General features: G+C 39.0%; 1 non-coding gene across 1 annotated transcript; it reads right to left on the bottom strand.

The window, feature by feature from the left end:
- Positions 1-1530: 1530 nt before the first annotated feature.
- Positions 1531-1633, bottom strand: LOC117024337 (small nucleolar RNA U13). The gene has a single exon (XR_004423415.1). It is a non-coding gene; the product is annotated as a small nucleolar RNA U13 (small nucleolar RNA).
- Between the last annotated feature and the right edge of the window lie 21085 nt (positions 1634-22718).

Raw genomic sequence — 22718 nt, 5'->3', positions numbered from 1 at the left:
CTTACCACACCGTTTGGATGACACGAAACAGAATGAAATCTGCACTGAACCCAATGCTCGGGCACTACAGTAAGGACGGCTCGGAGAAGAGGGCAGTTGGTGTTCAACTTACCTCCCTAGTCCTCCTTTTCTTTAAATTCTGGCCTGATAGTTCTTTATAATCTTGTCATTTCTACAATACTTTTACTAGGTTTTAAAATATAGTTTAGAAAAAATATATATATAGTTTAGATAACATTTGGATGTATTTATCACAGGGAAGGGCTTGAATTACCTAGCCAACGTTATCAGAAACCAAACCTCTGTGTGGCATAAAAGTATACAAATCTATCTGGGAGTTACACAAACCAACTTAGAGATAATCGTTACCTCTAGGGTGGAAGGGAGGAAAAGAGATGAAGATGGGCCTTTAGTTTTATTTGTAATGTTTTACATCTTTAAAAGAAAACAAAAGATCTGACGCAAATTTGTGAAACATTAACATCTGTGAAATCCTTGGTGGCAGTAGATATTGGTGGGTTGCTTACCCAATATCCATTCTCTCATCCTTTCTTATTAATGGAACCCCAATTTTGATGAGGTAGGTAATGTCATTTTTCCAAAGTCCCTTGTAGGCTACAATGGACATATGCCATTGTTCTGGCCAAGAAGAAGTAGGCAAAAGTTGCAGGGAAGGGCTTCCTGATGCAATAAAACAAAGAACAAAGTTCTATCCATGGAGAAGTCCCTTTTCTGTCTTCTTCCTGCCTGGAATAAAAAAGGTGACAGTGGCAGCAGCCATCTTTAAGTCATGAGGATGGAGGCCACTGAAGAGGGTGCTAAGGGTGGAGAAGAAGCAAGAGAGCCGTCTGCTCCTTGAGGGCATTTCTAAGATACCACATCAGTTTTGGGCCGCCTGCCTCCAAACTTCTTGTTATGGCAGAAAAATCAACTTTCTAAAGCTATGGGCTTTTTTTTTTTTTCATTTTTCTGTTATAAGCTCCTGAACCTAGTCCTATGTGGAGCATTGGTACATGGATTTTTATTATATTATTTTCTTTATGTCAAAATCTTTCACAATTAAAGTTATTTTAATACTTAAAGAAGTTAATAGAAAATGCAGAAAAGTAGGAACAATTTTACCAAATGAGTACAACCTCTCTACTCTTTTGAAACTGGCTGAGGGGAATGAATGGCTATATGAAGACGTTCCCTGTGTTTCTGAGAAAGCTATTTATGCAGAATCTGATTCCTTTTCCAAGTTTGAAAAAAAAAAAAAAAACACCAAAGCGGAATAGTATTAAATTCTGCTGTGTCAGATCATTTCTTTTATGGTCCTGAACACTAGTGAGGATGAAGATTGTCTTCTTGTCTGCTTGATTCCACAGTGCCAGCTGGTGGAGCTAAGCAGGTTTGACCAATGTTGCTGACATCAGTTACTATAACACTGCTTGTTGACATAGTGTCATACAGAGAATCACATTAGGGTGGTTTTTTAGCAAACAAGAGAAAATAAGAACTAGGTAGGTTTTTTGTGTGTTTATTTTTTCATGTCAGACAGGAATGTGCTGATGTTGTAACAAGGTTTGAGGGAGGCACATCTCACACAAGAGCGTGAACACCCAATCATCACACGTATGAACTACAAAAGGATCATAACTAGGTAGCTTAGGCAGAAACAGAATACATGGGAAGGATGCTCACGTAACTGAAGAAGAGACAAAAGAAATCAAGCAGGGAAGAGACAGAAATAGATATTAGTGGCAGGAAGAGCACAAGGGCTCTGGCAGATCATTGATTGACTAGATGACTCCAATCATTATCTCATCCTTGTAACAGACAGACACACAGAGATAGATAGATGACAGATAGATAGATAGATAGATAGATAGATAGATAGATAGATAGATAGATGATAGATAGATAGACAGATAGACTTATTAGCTAAGCATACGCCTTAGGCCTCCTTGTCTGCTACCAGGATTTTGACTTGAAGAATGCAATGACCAGAGCCTTTGGATTCTGAAAGTAAGACCAGCCACTGAATTGTCATATCTCTGCACATTTTTAAGAGTGCTGTTGCTCTGGAAGTCATTTGGGCCACTGTAAGGAAGGAGTCTGGATAATGGGTGGATAAAACAGTGACAACTATCTGTTGCCGAGGTATATGCACAGAAAGAAAGTAGTTTATTTTTTATCCTAGAGATCCCCTTACCCGCGATTTTTCTACAGTATTGAACTATACAAACAGTGCTAGTGGAGATTTCTATTTCTGCAGACATTTTTGAAAGTATATTTCTAAATGTTCCTATCAAATTAATGTAAAGGTATTATTATCAACTGAAAAGTATACTGCTCAAACGAGGGACTTGTTAGACATTAAATCAGTTAGACATTAAAATCAGAAAAGAGAAACCTTTAAATTTATTTTTAAGAAGGCTTTATAACTATGTCCATATGAGTGGCCATAGTAAATAAGAGTTATTAATGTTACAAAAATCCAAAGGTAAACTGTTACTTTATAATATCATTTATTAAAAAAATGAAATATTTTAAATCAATAAATATGTAAGCAATGACCCCCTACATACAATAAATTAGATTTACTTTTGGAAAAAGCTTTGAAAATCACTTTCTGAAAGTGTTTAATTTTTTTTCATCATTTTGAAGTGTATTAACTGAATGGCAATTTTGTTTTCCTTAGAATTTAGGTTGACATTTCCTTTCTTTTTTTTTTTTAATCTGTCTTTTTGGTGTGCAATGAAAACCATTGAAGAACAAAGCAGAGCATATTTACATCTTAAGATTGACAAAATTGTTCCGGTTTGTGATTCAGAATAATGCATGAGCATACACAAATTTATCTCTTCTTTCTCCAGAGACTACCCTAACATGAAACTAAAGGAATGAAAAAAAAAGACAAAGTCAGCAACAATGAAGAGAACCAGAACGGACCATGGATGGATGAGAGATTTCAGTGCATTTATGCAAGACGAAAAGTGGATTGAGACCTTCACTTCTGGGAGCATAGTAGGTGGAATATTCTGAAGCATCCTGCTGCTAAAAACTAAGTCTGGCATAAATTACAACAAACATGACTTTAAATGCATCGTTGAGGTCACCAGAAAGTGAAGAAAATCTCTCAACGCCCAAATTCGAAACAAGAAAAATAGAAGAGGAAGGGAGGGAAAGAAAAAGGAGAGGGAAGAAGCAGATAAAGACAACAGATAAGTGACCCAGACCCTAAGTGGAGGGAACAGTGATGAGTTGATCCTTCATGTGGTATCTCTGTTTCTAAAACTATCACGGTGTGGAATTACGCTTAATAATAATAATAATAATAATAATAATAATAATAAAATAAAAACAGGACACCCAGGAAAGTTAAGACTGGGGAAAACATTCCAAATCTGTAGTCTCATAAAAAAAAAATCTTACTGAAAGATAATAATAAAAGTAAACAAATACATATAGGAGTATAAACGCTATTCTATTTTAGTGTTCTGATAAACAAATACGACAGTAATCATAAACAAAACATGTAAGTGTGTTGCTCTGGTTAAATGTTGTTGCTTGTGAGTCATGAAGAAGAGGTATGAGGTTGGTGCAAAAGTAATTGCAGTTTAAAAGGTTAAAAATAATTGCAAAAACAGCAATTACTTTTGCAGCAACCTAATAGAAGCAAGGATAACACTCTTAGACTGAAATGTTGTGACACTAGAAGTGGAGGGTTACAGCTCATTATCTGTTTTTCTTTCTTTTGCTCTGGCTTGAAATAGAAACCCAACCTTTGTTGTTTCCCAGGTTCCCCCTTTCAAAAATTTATCAAACTTGACACTTGTGATTTCTGTACTTTTGGGTATAATTATTCTTCAATTAAAAGTCTTTTGAAAGGAAAGAAAAAGTAGAGCCTAAAGAAACTGGGAGGTGAAAGGGGATGATACAGGTGGGAAAAAGGGACGGAGCAATAATGTTTTCATCGTAAAAAGTGGGGAGTCAATAGATATTATTATTCATAGAACAAATAATGTAGGCTTAACTATTTTGAGATTGCAAAGATCAAAGATGAGGAAAAGAGAAACCATGACAAGTAATAAAATTACAAAGTGAGGGTATATGGCCGAAGAGAGTGAAGTAACGAACTAAGCCCTCATTTGTCACAGCAGGAAATTAATGGGCAATGCTGAAACTAGATAAAGAAACTAAGTTTCTTAAGACAACAGCTATTTGCTATTTGTCATAATTCTGCGGATTTGCTGGGAAGTTCCTCTGTTGCTTTGTTTTGGGCTCACCCGTGGGCTGCATTCCCCTCAAGACATGGCTGGGCTGGTCAGTCTGAGGTCCTCACTTGCCTGCGCTAGCTGTCAGCGAGGCTACTTCAGCTCTCCTCCACGTAGCCTCTCACTCTTCTGTAGGTTAGACCAGCTTGCTTACATGACAGTTTCAGGACAGCATTCCAAAAAGTCAAAGACAGAAGCTGCAAGGCCCACTGAAGCCTAGTCTTAAAATTTGCAAAATGTCATGTCTGCCTATGTTACTGGACAAAGGACGTCCCAGGGCCAGCCCAGATTCAAGGGGTGGAGAAAGAGACTCTGCCTCTTAATCGAAGGAGCTGTGAGGTCATTTTGCAAAGGGGTGAACATAACAGGATAGGAGGAATCTGTGATCACATTTGCAGTCTACTACCATCTGCCCTCTGCCCACAATTATTTACATTTTTCTCACATGCAAAAGAAACAAAAACAGAAAGTTAAAATTGATTGTTTCTGGAAAGTAGAACAGGGGATAAGGAAGAGTGGGAATGGGATTTTTTTTTTTTTTTTTGCATTCTTAGCCCTTCCATATTATTTTTTTTGAAACACATGCATATAAGGTTCAGTGCATATAAATCTCCGCTCTGAACAAAAAGAAACGGGAAAGGCAGTTTCCCCTATTCTCATTTAATAAATGCTAAACAATATTTACTGAATATGGATTTTAGGAACTATAAGATTATTAAACTACTCAGAAACAACATTCTTCAGTTTTACTCTGCCTACCTTATGGGATTAATGATTCAATTTAAAAATGTTATCGTGTATGTGAAAAATGCTTCTTAAACTGTAAATGTTTTATAATTCATTATACGTTATCCATTGCTTCTGTTTCTATGTTGTGCTCAGGACTGTATTAAACTGTGTGGAGGCCACAAAAGGCCAGAATATAAGGTTTTTACCAGCAAAGAATTAACAGTCTAGGTGAGGAGACAAGATGACACCCAGAAACCAATTATAGTACATTATGCTCGACCGTAAGGGCCCAGGAAGACAGGGACAATTACTCTTTGTTCATTGCAACCTCATCAGGACCCCACACATAATAAGACCGTGACAAATATGCGTTAATGGAGGGATGGATCAATTACCTGGCAGCCCGTAATTCAGAGTCTGGACACAGCACCGATTTTGAGTGCTGGAGACATCTGAGAAGCGGCGCTCGGAGGAGCTGGTTGTACTCAGTTAAGGCACTGAGGCAGGGCTTTATTTCCAATTAGGATGTGACAAAGTCACAGTGCCACAATAGGGAAGATGGATATTCCAGTCCTGGAGGACCCAGGAAAGGAAAGATGCATGAAGGTGAAAAGGAGTTCAAACCAGCGGGGGTGGAAGCAGAGAAGTGCGAGGAGGGCTGTAGGGTCTCCCAGAGCACCCACTTTCTGCCCCTTTGGGCAGTTGGGCAGACAAAGGAAGCAGGAGGGTAGGGGGAACAGGAGGGAATTGCAGGAACTCTGGGCATCTGAGGGGGGAGGGACAAAAACCTACCACCCACTAGGCCACAGGGCTGCCCCAGTCATAAGTGCTACTGTCCCTCCATGGAGAAGAAACCCCTTCTTTTCCTCACACTTTATCCAGCACCCAGTCCATTCTGCATTTATCCAGGAAAACCAATGTGAATTGGACATTCTCCCTCTCACTGAGACATTAGAGCTTTTACAGTGGGAGAGACCCCACTTACATAAACAACTAAGGGCATTGGAGCATCCCAGAAGGTTGGAAAGCCAGCTCTGAGTTCACACACCTGGGTTCCTATCCTGCTTCCAGCACTCATAGCTTGAGATCCTTAGGCAAGTTAACCTTTCTCAGCCTCAGTTTTGTCACCTGAGACTAGTCCCTTCCTCATAGGTTGTAAGGATGAAATGAGGTCCCCATGGAAAGCTCTAAGAGGGTGCTTGGCTATCCAAGAGCCTTAGTTATTGTTAGGGAAAGGCACAGTTGTCAGACCAGAGAGGCTGGGTGGAGGTGCTGGCTTTTGACGTGGACCTGAAAACAAGTAGAATTTAAATATGCAGAGATGGGCAAGCCAGGGCATTCAAGGTGGCAGCAAGAGTAAAGCCCCAAAGCAGAAAAACTGTGTGGAAGGAACCAAGAAGCTTTCCATTTGACTGGCCGTGGAGGGTGCAAGAGCTATGTCTGGAAGACAGATGGGGTATCCTGGGGTATCCAGAGTAAGAAACCAGACCTTGTTCTGGAGTCAACAGGATCCATGAAGAGTTTTCGCAGAGAAGTGACTGGGTCAGAGATGGGGTGGGGGGGGTGTAGGGACTAAATATAGAGAGGGCCAGAGGGTGGGTGTCTTTCAAATAGATCCACTCTGACATGTGGTGGGAAAGACCTAAGGTTGAGATGTAATTTTAGGACTTTATCTCTTTCACAACTGACTTCAAAGAAGAGAAGATTGGGTGACGAGAGAGAAGATAAAGGGCCACGTTAATGATTGGAGAGGCAACATGGTTTAGGAAAACATCGATACACCTCGTCTAATCATTCACCGAAAAGCATCTGAAAGTACAGCTCTGCAACCCTGACCAACGAGCTAGAGTCCAGACATGGTCTGCCTTTGGGCAAAATGAAAATAGATTGCGCTAGCGATCTCCCTCAAACCTCTATAGGGTCCCATTGCCATATTAGCATTACCCCTTCCCTCAGTTGCCCAGACCCATGGCCACATCTAAATGTACTACATCTCCACATTTGGGTGTGGTGGAGACATTTGAATCCCCCAAGGCTGCTCCCTGGCTGTGAGACTTTGGGCATGTGACTTGATGTGGTCATTAGTCATGTGACTCAGTAGTCAACTGAGATAAAGATGAATCCTTCAGCCATGGACTCACTGTCTACAAGTCTTAGTCTCTTCCTCCAAGGTAGAGGGAAATCTACTGAAATCCTACAGGCACTGGACAGAGAGTTCCTGTATGTCCTTGACCTCAAGAACTGCGGAGTTTATGTTCAGACAGCTCATGTGCTTCCATTTAAGGTTGATCCTAAATACACAGACACTGTTGGCTCATAATAATGAAGATATGTCACAATCTGTGAGAACATCTGAACTTATAATAAACTTACAGTTAGGCACTAGGGTAAATGTTCTAGAGACTTGCAGGTGTTCTCAGACCAAACTGTTTTTTTCTGAAGAACTTATGTGAAGTATTGACACTGGCAAAGCAATTCCAAAATGAAATCTGATTCAGTATATCTTTGTGCTGGTTTTAAAGTAAAATGGATTTATATGACCTTATTTCCCATTTGAATCTGGCAGGGACCTAATAAAAGTGTTATTATTATCATTTGATAAGTCCCCACTGAATAGTAAGCCATCTATATCATATATGCATGAAAATAACAATGAACCATCTCATGCTTTCTCTTTGGGAATACAAAGTTCATGACTTTCATTTTCACTACATCTAATTCTGATTAGGGTTAGAATTTAAGTTTTTATCTCCAGATTAAATAAGTATGCCTATTCAGTAATGAATGCAAATATTATAAGACTGTGGAACTCACATTTGTCCCACATGAAACACTAGAGAAGAGTGTTCAAGTGTGTCAGGGGCACCATTTAAATAGAACATTTCCTTATTTGTTTGATCTCCAGTGGGCTTTACCTGCAATATTTTCTCAGCTCAGGTGAAGTTCCTCATAAAAATTGAAAATAATATTTTAAAACATCTCTGAGTAATTTTGGCTAGGCTTTCTTATATCTAGTCTGAACTTGTAAGGTTTTATTTGCTAGCATTAGAAATAACTGTGAGAGCAGGCTTTCAGTTACTTTCAAACCACTCAGTTCTCTCCCTCATCATAATCACCTCATGAGGTAGGATAAATGTAAGAGAACAATAAGCAGAGTTCTTCCTTGCCCAGAACGAAAGTTGACTCATGAACTCAAGCAGAAAGGGATTGTATTGGAAGCACATCAGAAAGCTTGAAGAATTGACAGGAATACCAAGAAAACCAACAGCATGAAAACAATAACAACAACAACAAGAACAACAAAGAATGTAAAATTAAAAGAAAACTTGATTTGAGGAAATGGAGATAATTCAAGGAATAAAAAGTATCAAATCACAAGCAAGCAAGAAAGCTAACAATAATATAAGATAAAACCATCTGGTATCTAAAGGGAAATATGAAAATATGTTGCATAAAATATATATGAACTTTATATATAATATATATTAGTTACATATAATATAACTAATATGTATATAAACTTAGGGTTTTGTCTGATGTTATTATATACATATGTTATTCTTTAAGAAGAGTCAAAAAGCACGAAGGTTTGAAATTTTTAAAAGATAACTTAAAAACTTAATAGCAGAGTTAAAGTATAAGTAAATCTTTTATAATGGAAAACTAAAACACAAGTAGATAAGAAATATGACAGAAAAGATAAGACATAGAAATTGTATATCTATCATTCTAGGAGGCTGTGATCCAATTAATAGATGTTACAGAAAAGTGAAAAAAATGGAAAGAAGGGACTTACTAAAATAATGGAAAAATTTTTCCCAGAATGAAAGTTACAAGTCATCAGAGAATGACTTTGCCCAGCACAATACAATTCAGAAACATCCACAACTAGACACATGATATCACGAATAAGGAAATACTAAAAACCTCCATGGTGTTGAGTGGGGGAAGAATAACTACATACACAAGTTAAGAAACACGCTGACTTCTCATCAGCAATAGTGGGTGCCAGAAAAAACTGGAAGGAAATGATGTATGGAGATAGAATTTTATACCCAGCCAAGCATCATTCAAATGAGATTGACTCAAATAAAGACATTTTCAGACAAACAATGCCTCAGAAAACTACTCCTGACTTACTAAGAAGTTACTTAGGAATGTACTCCATCAAAAATGAATAAGAACAACCCAGAAGGAAGACAGGATCCAGGAAACAGTGGATCCCACCTAAGACATTTGTATAGAAAAATCTCAAAAGAACAGCTATACCAAAGACAGCAACACGTCCAAACTTGGGTAGGAGCACATAAGGCCAAGAGAGAGACAGAGACTCTGCCAGAGTTGCTGTGTTTGAAAGGCTTACTAAATTTGAGGCTGTGGTAAAGCGTGGTCTTCTTTTTGTTGGAAAAAAGGAAGAAGGGAGAAAGGGAGAAAGGGAAAAAGAAAAAGACAAGAAATGTCAGGAAGGCCAAAGGCTATACAAGAAGGTACTAATCCAAATACAAAGCAAAGTGTGACATGATGTTAATATGACCGAATGAAAGAAAAGAAAAAGCATGCAACCTTGGTATTACTGTGCCTCCTCCTTTTCAGGTAGCCCATAGCTCCTGATATTGGACCCTTAGAGAGAGACATGTAATCCTAGCATATTGTCCCTCCTTGTCATGAGCAATAATTAACTGATTATAATATAATAACACAAATGTATTTGGGGGGGTTATAACATTTTTAATATTTAATCAGTCATAGAGAAAGCAGGGAAGCCTTTACTATAATTGTCGAACTGAATGCAAATCTTAAGAATGTTGACAACATAAAAGCAAAGGTGCAGCTGAAAAAAGGGCTCTAGATTAACTCAAAGTTTGGCTTGCATCCTCCATAAGAATGAAATGGCTGAGGAGGAATCCAAAGCAAATCATGTCAATATGAAATGCCCAAATCCTAAAGTTGGCAAATTCAGCAAATTTGTTCTTCATCAAATTGCATTTTAGAGAATTGGACTACTTCATACAGGAGGTAAGAGATGAAAGAGAAAGAGTGATAAACTTACCTTTCACAGAGAGGAGTAAAATACTAAATGAATGTGATAGAACCAGAAGCAGAGGTTTAAGCATAGTATTTAAAGTTAAAAATATCAACAATTGAGAAATTTTTTAAAAGTACTGTAACTATCAAACATTAGGAAAACAAGAGGTAGGGGAAGTATAGGGCCATGTGATCCAAAGCCTCATCTTACTACTATCATACAGGAGTCAATAGAATGTTCTAAAGCTAATGAAATTAGGAAACAGTGACATAACCTTATTATTTTGAATTATGGAATAAGCCACGAAAGAATGAAAAAGAGAAACAGCTAATAAGGTTGCCTTAGAAGAATGCGACTAAAGCTTGGGAGAGGTAAGCCAGGAGAGGGTTGCTTTTCATTGTAAGCTCACTTTTGCTGTTTTCTTTTTTACCAAGTGCATCAAAATGTCAGTGATATTTTCAGGTGTGTGTGTGTGTGTGTGTGTGTGTGTGTGTGTGTTCCTTACAGGCAAGGACTATACCTTAGCCATCTTTGTTTCCCTAGGTCTATCCTAGGAGTTGGCACAACAGCAGTAAAATAACAACAACAGGAAAACAATCTCTTTGTTAAGCAGCTACCATGCTCCAGACAGTATGCCAAGTGCTTCACATAAATGTTGTCATTACTTACACAGCCCTACAAGGTAAACATTCTGTCTTTCCAATAAGGAAATGGATGTAAAGGAGTTAAAAAAAAACAGAAAATTTCCAAAGACATACCACTGGTTAACGGCAGGATTTGCCCCTAGGTTCTGAAAACCAGCAGTGTGTGAGTCTAAGTCTTACTGTCTCTAAGACCTTAGGCTTTTTTGTTGTTTTTTTTAAACTGAAATAGTGTTTGCATGAATAATTGTGAATAAATGAATATATGCAAAACTTAAAATGAATGTCAGTTATGTTGTTCCTCAAAAAATACCATTTTATCTTGCTACAAGTATCACCATCTCGATCCAAAAAGCTTGAGACTCATAAACTCAGTATGCCTGAAATAACTTGAAGAGGCTATTGTGAAGAATAAATAAGGTCTGGTGGAAGCCAGAGGGAAAATTTAGATTCTCAAATATAAGTGGGGAGATTTTTGTCCAGTAATAGAACAAATTGAAATAATCCAGGCTGAAGGAACACTGGGTAGTAAATATACATTGAATCAACCGCAACATTTCCAGCTTTCTGGACTAAAATTGTGTTTTCATGGAGATTTAAATGACTTCGGCATTTAAATGGCTTACTGCAAAATTAGTTTGCCTAAGTGGCTGTGTCTTTGAGCCCAAAGAAGGTCACATGGATGCAAGAGTGTGCCCTGCCTCAGGAGCATAGCACTGGTCCCCGTGCCTTTTTGATCATTTAACTCTACCAGTGAAAAAGGTAGCGTGCACCCCTCCCCCTTATAAATGGATCTATAAATTACATTCTGATATGCTGGATTAAGATATGTATTACAGCACACATACAAAAATAGAAAACATAAAGGGATGAAATGGATACAGCATATAAACACAAGTTCTACTTTGTCTTCTTACCCTCCAATGGGGAGTCTTGTACAACCCCAGCTACACCTCACTTAGAAGAACCCCGGTCTATAAGGTGGATTACCACACACTAAGTAAGTAGTCATGGAAAACAAGTTGTGTATAAAAGAGAACAAAAATATTATAATTAGAGCCAACATTTATTAAGCACTTACCTTGTGCCAGGCACTGTTCTAAGCAGTTTGTGTGTACTATTATCTCATTTAATCCTTACAACAACCCGTGGGCAGGTTGTATTTTACAGAGAGACAAGATTGAGGCAGTGAAAGATTAAATAACTTTCCTTAGGTCACACAGCTGATAAGTGTTAGATTCAGACTGCCTTTTAAAGTAAACATTTTGTTTTTGAGTCATGTTCAATTTACAGAAAAGTTGAGAAACTGATACATAAGGTTCTCATCAGACAGCTTCCCCCAGTGTTAACATCTTACATATTCATGGTAAATTTGGCAAAACTAAGAAACAAACATTGGTACATTACTATTAACTAAACCCTAGGTTTTATTTGGGTTTTGCTAGTTTTCCCACTAATGTCATCTTTCTGTTCCAGAATCAAATCCAGGGTACCATCCAGAAGTGGTACCCTTTCTAGTGCTGTGCTTCAGTCTGGGTTCTACCAGAGAAACAGAGTCATAGTAGGATGTGGAGATAGATACGTACAGGTGTTCCTTCACTCGTAGGTAACTGTCTTCTCCCTGACGCTGCGCAGAATCTTCCCTCTACGTGTGTCTTTCTCTGTGTCCAAACCCCCTCTATAAGGACGTCGCCATATTGCATTAGGGCCCACCATAATGACCTCATCTTACTTGACCATCTGCAAAGATCTCATTTCCAAAAAAGGTCTCAGTAACATCTTTGGGGGGTCACCATCAAACCCATAACTAGGCACGTCTGAAATCCATAGGGCAGGCTGCCAGGAAGGGCAGGCTGGAAACTCCCTGGCAGGGCCTGAGCTGCTGTCCACAGGCAGATCTCTTCTACTTCTGAGAAGCCCCAGCTCTGCTCTAAGTCCTTTCAACTGACTGCATCAACACCACTCCTCCCCCAGCTTATCTAGGATAATTTTCCTTATTAAAGTAAACTGATTATGGACTTTAATCACGTCTACAGAATACCTTCACAACCACATCTGGATTAGTGTTTGATTGGGTAAGTAGGGACTGTAGCCTAGGCAAACGGACCATCACCCATTGTAAAATGTTTAGATTCATTGGCCACAGTCTGCATTTCACAGGATGCCTGTCGAGGTCAGAGAATAGCCAAACCCAACCCAGACATTTCTATAATTATGAACAGCAACTAGGAAATCGTAATGCGTGTGTTTACTACTGCCAGACATGCTCCCTATACTTTATCTCATTTAATCCCAGAAAAGCCCTGTGACATAAGGTTGCTAGCCCCCCCCCGACAGAGGAAGGAGCCAGGAGGAGACCTATGGTGGCAGAGAGGTTTGGAAGAGAGGCAGGTCTGTCTGGATCAAAACCATGGGGCTCAACACCTTCATCACGATGCTGTAGTGAGACTTGGTACAACCACTTGAAAAACAGGGTAGCATTACCCAGTATTAGCTTGTAAATCTGAACACGCATGCACTCAGTGACTTGCAATTCCACTCCTACCTGACAGAGGAAGGAGCCAGGAGGAGACCTATGGTGGCAGAGGCAGGGTTGGAACAGAGGCAGATCTGTCTGGATCAAAGCCTTTGGGGCTCAACACCCTCATCACGATACTGTAGTGCTTCCCTGACCCCAAATTAGTCTTTTCAAACATACACAAGATAATCTCCAGGGGAATTTTTAAGCATTTCCAAGTCATATGATTTTCATTTACCAACAATAGTTGCATTTATTCAATGCTGTGCATCAGCCATTTTTATATGAGGACAATCATATAACATTTGCCACTGTTTTTTCAATTCTTTTTATCATGGTAAAATACCCATCACATAAAATTTACTCCCTTAGCCATTTTTAAGTGTACAGTTTTCCCTTTGTCTTTGAGGTTAAACAGGCGTAGTTTCCCTGCAAAGGCCATCTGCTCCTTTAAAGTTGGTTAACTCATTATTAGCGCTGTAATGACACCTTCCTTGGCTAATAGCAGAAAGGAAAGAGTAACATTCACAGGCGAAGGGCGATTGGCTTTGCAAGGCAAGTGCTGGGGGAGGTGCAGTCTCCCCAGGGCCGTGCCTGCACTGAGGGCATGTCCAGGATGGCAGCTCTTAGCCAGGTGCCAGAGGTCAAGAATCCAACAGGGCTGGAGCGAGGTTCTGCAAGCTTTTGTTGGGCTACAATGTGGGTATGGTACAACTTTCTTTTCCTATCTTCCTGATCTTTGAATCACTGTCAAGTTCTCAACTGAGGATCTTAATAATCAACCAAAGAAGAGCACAGTCTTTGCCTGGACGTGGATCACCGGAACAGCAGTGAAGGAAAAGCAATCCTACAGCCTCACTCCCTGCAGGCAACGAGGGATTTACAGTCCTGAAGCCTTGCCGTTCAGCTTCCGGTGACCCCCAGCGAGGTCCAAGGCCTAGATGGGGTCCCATTTTATACCTCTTACTGCTTTATACATGTTTGAACAGATCGGGACTATTTTTTAGAAAGAGTTGCAAGATGGTTTCCCTACAATAGCTGCAGAGACAGGAGGATACTGTCTCTGGGTTGTGGAAGGAGCCCTCAGATGTACAGCTGCTCACCTGCAACTATCACCTGCTCCCCTGCAGCTCTGCTCTGCAGGTCAGAGTTTGACATCAAGAAACAGGTAAACCTTTCAGGACAGAATGAGCAATTCCGCAACCCTGGAAATCTGTGCAGTTGCCCACACGACCTACCCCCTGCACAGATGAGACCTAATGCTTTGTCCTCCGTGGGGTCCAGCTGCTCAAAGAGCCCGGGGAGCAACAGTGACCCAAATCGACCCCAGACCCACTGGGACATCTTCAGGAAATCCTCTCCTGCTGACCAGCCAGAATCTCAGTCCCATCCGAGAAGGGCAGAATTAAACTTCCCTTCGCTGTTGAAGGAGCTAGCCTGGAGTCAAGGGTGTTACAATGTGAGGTAATTACTATAGCCTTTTAATATTCTCTTCTCCAACGCCCTCCCGGGAAGGATAAAATAAAACACTGCATAATAATAGGTGAAATGAACGGTGGACTGGGAACTTTCAGTAGCTCTGTGACCTTGGACAAAGCAGTTGACCCAGACTTGCAATCTCATTAACACAAAGGGAGACAGAGAGAGAAAAAGCCCCTTTCTTTTCCTTGCCAGGGTGAGGAGGATCAGGCCAGAGGCAGGGTGTATCAGAGAGGACTTGCCTACAAAATAGACCCCTTGAGGTGGCACTGCCTTTTGGGAGACACGATGTGGGCTGTTCCGCCTGGGGTTCTCCGTTAGATTTCCCCACAATTTTGTTTTCAGCTGACCGTCTTAATTTGGTCAATGGCTTTTTTGTTTTGTTTTGTTCTGTTTTAATTGTGAAATATATAACACAGAAAGAAGGGTATGAAAAGCTTATGTATGGTTTAGAAACTAATAACAGCATGAACCCCAGAGCGGTCACCATTCAAGAATAGACATAGAACCTAACCATACCCTGAAATTCCCATGTGCCTCATCCAGACCACTTTCGCCATCTTCCCCTAGAGCGGGTGAATGTGCCTTTAAAAATATATGGACTAATTTTGTTTTTGACATTTATATCAATGCACAATACTGTTAGGAGTTTATCTGTGACTTGTTTCTTATGCTCAACTTTATGTTTTTAAGATTTCTTCATGTTATTGAGGGCAGCTGTGTTTAGTGCATTCATTTTCACTGCTGTACCATATTTCTTCATATCCAGAACTGAATGTACCACAAGTTACATATTCATTCTATTGTTGATGGGCATTTAGTTTGTTTCCTGTGTGGAACCATCTAGAACATCACAGCTACGACTGCTCTTGCTTGTTTCTCCTGGCACATGTGTATAAGATCTTCTTCAGGTAGGAGTGGAATTGCAAGTCACTGAGTGCATGCATGTTCAGATTTACAAGCTAATACTGGGTAATGCTACCCTGTTTTTCAAGTGGTTGTACCAAGTCTCAGTAACAGTTAATAAGGGTTCCGTACGCACCCTTACCAATACTATAAATTGTCAGCTTTGTGGTTATTGTTTTTGCTAATTTGTAGTTTTAATTTGCAATTCCCTGGTTAATAATGAGATTGGGCACCTTTATCATATGACTATGAGTCATGTGTGTAGTCCTTTTCTGTAAAATGCTCGTTCATGCTTTTGGCCCACTATTCATTCCACTGAGTCATTTGGTTTGTCCTTATTGCTTCATAAAAATTGTTACATATTCTGAAAATCCTTTGTGGTTATATATTGCAATCTCTGTCTCTCTCTATTTTGTATCATTGTTCACTCTCTTACAGGTATTTTCTGGTAAAAAAAAAAAGTTCTTAAATTGAACAAAGTCGAATTTGCAATAAGTTACATATAAGAAGTTTTGATCCATAGTAGGGTCAGTTCTACCACCTTGTGCTGCTTCATCAGGATTGTTTTGACTATCCTTGGCTTTTTGATCTTATGTATAAATTGAAGAATCTGGATGTCATGTTCTATTAAAGAAAAAAAACTTCTACTGGAATTTCACTAAATTTAATGAAAAGGAAAAATTTACATCTTTATATTATCTTCCCACTTCAAAATATGGTAAACATGGTGAACGTCTGAATGGTTTTAGAATTAATTTAAAGTCTTTCAGTTAAGTTTTAGAGCTTTATGTATAAAGACTTACATCTTTTATAAATTTATTACTAAGCACTTCATATTTTTTTACTGCTAATGCAAATGGTACCTTGTAAAATTACATTTTTTTTAACTAATTGCCTCTGGTATATAGAAATAGAATTGATTTTTTATATTAGTTTTATATGCAGACATCTTACTAAACTCTTATTAACTCTAGTAATTCATATAGAGATTATTTTGGAATTTCTACATCTGCAATTCATGATAGTTTTGTTTTTTCCTTTCTAACTCCTTTACTTTTCATTTCTTTTTCTTGTTTTACTACTGTCGCCATGACCTCCAATACATTGTGGAGTAGGAATATTGGAAGTAGGCATCTCTATCTTATACCTAGAACTTAAATTTTTGACGATTAATAATGATGCTTGTTGTAGGTTTTTTAAGAGGTCTTTTTTCAGATTAACAAATCTCTTCTATTCTTAGTTTGCTTTAGCTGCATTCCAGAAGTTTTAAAAATGAAAAATATAATAATTGAAATTATTAGTATTTTCATCATATTTATTTCTATGTATTTTAAATTTTTCGTTCTATTTTCTTTGATCTATGAGTTTTTTCATCTTCAAATGTAAGCTTTTTTCTCATATTTTTAATTATTGATTTCTAACTTAAGTACATTTGAAAATTGTTCATAAAAAATTCCATTTATGCTTAAAAAGAAGCAGTAATCTCCAAGACGCAGTACAATGTTTTCTATATCAATGTGGTCTTTAAATCTACCACATTACTGATTTTTATCTGCTTAATCTATGAATTACTGACAGAATTGTGTTAAAATCTCTCACTAGCATAATGAATTTGCCTATTTTCCCTTGTAGTACTGTCATTTGTTTTTTTTATGTATTTTGAGAAGATACACATACATATATATATATATATATATATATATAACCTTATAAATTTAAAATTGTTACATATTTGGGGGAAATTAAGCATTGTACCATTATGTGATGACCTCCTTATCATTCATAAAGCTGTCTGCCTTAAACTCTGTTGTTATTCTGATATATTTTTCCAGCTTTCTTTTGATTAGCATTTGCCTGTTCTATCTCTTCCCCTTTAACTTTCAATATTTCTACAAACTTATGTTTGGAATGTGTCTCTTGTAAATAGCATATGCTAGATTATATTTCTTTATCCAGGCTATTGATGTTTATTTTTTTACCTGAAGAGTTTAGTCCTGTTATATTTGTAGTAATTACTAATATAGTTCCATTTATTTCTTCTATCCTACCATGTGTTTTATATTTGTATCACTTTTTCTGTTCTCCCATACCTCACTTCTTATAGATTAAGGGAGGGTTTTTTTATTGTTTGTATTTCATTATTTCCCCGCACCTTTGTTGGGTTCTATTTGTTTGGAAGTTATATTCTCCAAGTCTTTTCTTTTTGTAGTTGTGCTAAAATTTTTAAGATGCATTTTTGATATTCTTAAAATTAATATCTTTAACGTTCCCCTAAAAAATTTAAAGTCCTTAATTTTTTTTCAATTCCAATAATCCACCCCACCTAATCCAATGCTTATGTTTTCTGTTATTTTACTTTTAATGTGCTTTTTTTCTCTGAAAATTTGACATTATTATCATATTATAGAGTTAAAATTTATTTGGATTTAAAGTTTATTCATATTTATCCATATATTTATAACAACGCATTTGTTCACAATTCCTTTTTGTATTTCAGATCTTCCCTGATGGACCATTTTTCTCCTGCCTGAAGTACATCGTGTAGAATTTTATTTAGTGGGGACCACCTGGTGATAAATCATCTGTTTTGTTTGTTTACTTCTTTTGTTTGAAATATCTTTACTTTGCCCTCATTTTTTTTTTTAATTGTGTCACTGGATGTAAAATTTTTCTTAACAATTATTTTCTCTCAGCACACTGAAGATATCATTCCTCTGCCCTCTGGCTTCTGTGATTGTTGATGAGAAGTCAGCAGTAACCCTCATTGGCATTCTTTTGTAGAAAGTCCACCTTTCATCTCTGGCTGCATTTAATATAATCTCTTTTTCTTTATTCTGCAATTAATCTAATCTAACCTAATCTAGCATGTTTCATTTTATTCATCCTCCTTCAGGTTTGTTGAAAATTAGTGTCAATTAAAGTTCTGAAAATTTTTCAGCCATTATCTGTTAAAATAAAATCACCTCCCCATATGACTGAAACTTCTCGCTTTGTCCTTTCCTTTTTTTCATATTTTTAACTTACTTCTCAAATTTATGTCCATGATAATGCCATTGCATCTATCTTCATTATTTTTCTCTAACTATACCCAACTCCATTTCATTGAGGTTTTAATTTCAATGATAGTATTTTTCACTTTTAGAAGTTATATTTGGTTGGTATTTTTTCAAGTCTACTTGCTGTCTGCTCAAATTTTCAAACTACCCTCTTATATCTCTAAACTTATTTTACATAGTTATTTTACTTTTGGTGTCCAATCCAGTATCTGGAACTCTTCCTGATCTCTTAATGCCTTGTTATTTTGTGTGTTTAGTGATTGATTGATTGATTGATTGATTGATTGATTGATTTTACTACTATAAGCTGCTCATTTTCCTTGTACATTTACCTGTGGAAACTTCGAGAAGACTGTGTTGCAGCAGGATTCCTCTAGAATACATTCGTATTTATTCAGCTGGTCACATGAGCTAGTTCCAAACTGAGAACACTTTACATTTTCAGACTTAGATATTTAGAACCACATATGTGGTATGAATTTGAACTACAAATGCAAGTGAGAGTTCATTGCGTGCCAGGCCAAATGTGATTGTCTGAATTGAGACAGACAACTTTTCTCACTTCTCTTTGCCATAACACACGTGTAGTCTTTTGGTATCCCAGCTTTATTTAAAGATCTTCTATGAGGTACCCCACTTTGGTCAAGCCCTGGGTTTACACTCCTGTCTCCCATGACCATACACTTTTCAAGACACTAACCCAAGGCTCCAGTATTTGACAGAAACGGCCAGGGTGAAAGCAAGCTTTGGTATTTGTTTACCTCCCAGGGTAAACAAATGCTATGGTTTCAGCTTGTTTGGGAGCTGAGAATGTTTCTTACTTCCATGTTAGCTCAGCAGTGCAGTTTGAAAGATTGTAAAATATATTTTATCTAGTATTTCAGCTGTTTTGGATGGGAAAATTGTCCTGGCTATCTAATCCACTCTATTGCTGAAAACAGAAATGATCAAGCTGGTTTATTTTTAGCCCAGGCTAATTTCCAGATCACTCTGCACCTGTGAACCTGAACCAATTTGCATGACTGTGACTTCCTCTTCTAGCTAAAAAGAATTCCAAACAGGATAACCAATGGACTTCTGTTGGAGATAAATAGCATGCCTGCCTACCAGAGGCTCCCAGAAATGGCGATTCTCACCTACATTTGAAACTAGCATGTCAAATTACTACTACTACTAATAGCTTATGTTCATCAGGGTACAGCTTATTGTCATTTGCCAAACACTGAGCATATTACATATATTAACTCAATTTTCACAACCACCCTCGGAGGTAGGTATTATTTTTTATTCCATTTTACAGATAAGGAAACTGAAGAGCAAAGTGGTTAAGCAATTTGCCCAAAGAACATAATGGAAGTGGGAGGCAGCTGGGTTCCAGAGCATACACTCTTAGCCTCACTATTGGGCTATTTTTCTTAGAAGATAAGCAATCAGTGAAAAACTAACTGTCTGAGAAATATAGCCATATGGGACTGTTCAGGGAAGATTATTTCTCTAGCACCACGGTTCTTAACCTGAGCAGCCCATCAGAAGCATTCAGGGAGGGTTTTCAAAATACACCTGGCACCTCCCAAAAAGAGATTCTAATTTAATTGGTCTGGGGCAGGGCCCCAAGGTCTTTCTTTATCTGTTTGTCAAGCCTCCACAGGCAGTTCTGGTGAACCCTCTTGATTAGATCCATCCCTCTGTGGGTTACTGAGGGTTACCCATCCGGGATAGCTCCCTTCCTCCCTTTGCTCACATGTTAGAACATGTTACCAGGTCTCAACGTCTCAGAAAAATGGGCATTGGGCAAGAAAAAGAGTTGTCATCTCACCCGTCACCATCTGGATGTCCTCGGACAACTCACCTCCCTAAAACTGAGCCTTGGTTCCTTCTTGTGTAAAATGAGAGTCTGTTTTAGTGCTATCGTTTCAGGCTCAGGTTTCTGAGCGGTCACGCAATAAGCCAAATCTCTTCTGGATCAGCACTGAGTCTCGGCAGGTCAGGGCTGGGAGGAGGGCAGCTCTGGTTTAATTGAAGCATGGGGATTATTTATGAATTTCATGTATCCATCACTCCATATGCATGGATGTTTGAGAGTGAGAGTCACCATGGGGTGCTACCCTCTGAGTGATCCTGAATGATCTCCAACACAGAGGGCCCTCGCTGAAAGCCATGCTCTCTCCTTCCTAGTTAAGTGCTTAAGAAAAGCAAGATGTGAAGTTTAACTGGGGAAGAGTCCCTACAGGCCAAAGTCCTAAAAACAGAATGGGAGGACCAGATTGAGAATGCCACCCACCTACACACACACACACACACACACACACACACACACACCCACCCTTCTGTCAAGGCTGCTGAAGCCATCTGGACAGAAAAAAGCTGCTTTTAAGGAATTTGGCTTTGTTGGACCTGCATACAAAATTCCCACACAGATGTTCCTTGGCTACCGAGCACCTGACTTCTCTGGACCAACATGGCAACAGCTTTCTATCCCTGGCCGGTTCTAGCCCCTGGTTTGTATCATCAGCTTAGTCCTTCCGTTCAGCGCATCTGGCCTGAGCCCTCCTAACTGCCCTGCATCTCTCCCAGGGGGTAACCAGATGTTTCCGCACAGGGTGAGACGGGGTGTCCCCCTCAGTTCTTTCTGCCATGTGCTTCACAGGGCTTCATGCCTCTGCTCCATTCACTCACAGGACCCCCAACCCTCAGAAGTCGCTCCATGTGCAGTTAGAAAGGTGCCAGAAGAATACGCTGAGTTTTCTGAGGACCCCTGACCAGCCATGGGTCCTGATTAGTAACTCAACCTCATCCACTGAGATTGGTGGGGGAATGGAAGCCAAGAAGACCTGGTTTTGTATCAATTAGCTAATGTACTTAGTGCATTACCTGGAGCATCTGAAGTACTCACTTCACCTTGGCTATTATAATAGAGTGCAGGTGCTGTGGCAGATTTTTTTAGACACCATGTGAAGCATGCTACATATATTCTCTATAAATCCCAATAAAGCTCCTGCAGGGCAGGTACTATTGTTATCACAATATTACAGGTGAAGAAACAGAAGTTCAGAGAGCTTAGGTAACTTGTTCGATGTCACACAGCCAGTGGCAGAGTCTGGATTCAAATACAAATGAATCCAACACCAAAACCTGGACTCTTTTCTACTATTCTGGGCTTCTTATATCCCCTACAATCAGCAAGTTCTTAAAAGCATTTGTTTCTTAAAATGACTAATAAAACAATACTTTTTAAAAAAAAATAATAAGAGCTATGAGGGAAAAAAGCCAAATGCCAATCATTATCGTCAATGTGGTTATTGTAATTGAACATTAGATCGTGCTCTGGCCTCTTGAAAGCCGAAAGAGGGAAATCAAATAGGTGGAATCTTTCTTTCTGAGCCCTCCTTTTCTGATGGCTCCTGCTCCCCCACCCCATCTACCTCTAGCCCTCTACCCGAAGGCTTGGTGCCTGGTGCTCATCCCCACCCAGGGTCGCACCCCATGTCCTTCCCTCAGCCTGCCATCACTGATCATTTTTGTCCTGCATTCTGTGCATGAATAAAAATCAGAGGATAAACCACGTGCAATAAAGGACTGATCTGGGCCGCACAGGTAATTACAGACCAGGACAGAGTACAGTGAAGGGAGGAGTTTGAGGTTTAGACAGGAGGGGCTGTGGGTGTGTCTCCAGTGGCGGAAGCGTCTCCCATGGGCAGCAGGGGTATATGGGAAAATTCTGAACAGGAGTGCCTTTGGGGACCCTACATATTAAACAATAGAGTCCCCTGCCTGCTCTACCGTGGGTTGGACTCCTCATTTTCTTAAGTCAGTACAAGGTCAAGCAAGTTTCACTAGATAAGCCTGGAAGAACAGGGCTGCTTCCTGTACACTGCACCCATTTTCTACTCTTCTGCTGTGCAGGGCAAAGGCAGCTAATGAAATCCTATCCCTACTGCAGAATAGGTCAACCTGTTCTTCCCAATTGCTGGAAACTGAGAGTCCATACATGCACGAAGCGTTTACTATAGACTGAGTGAGTATATCTCCCACTACCATGAACCACCATTTCACAAAGGCACCAGACATTACTGAGTTTCTTGTCCGAGGGTCTTTTGATTTTAA

The sequence above is a fragment of the Rhinolophus ferrumequinum genome, chromosome 6, assembly GCF_004115265.2.
Source record: "Rhinolophus ferrumequinum isolate MPI-CBG mRhiFer1 chromosome 6, mRhiFer1_v1.p, whole genome shotgun sequence".
Classification (NCBI taxonomy): Eukaryota; Metazoa; Chordata; class Mammalia; order Chiroptera; family Rhinolophidae; genus Rhinolophus; species Rhinolophus ferrumequinum.
The sequence above is the reverse complement of the archived record's forward strand: the minus strand, read 5'-3'. Positions and strand labels throughout refer to the sequence as shown.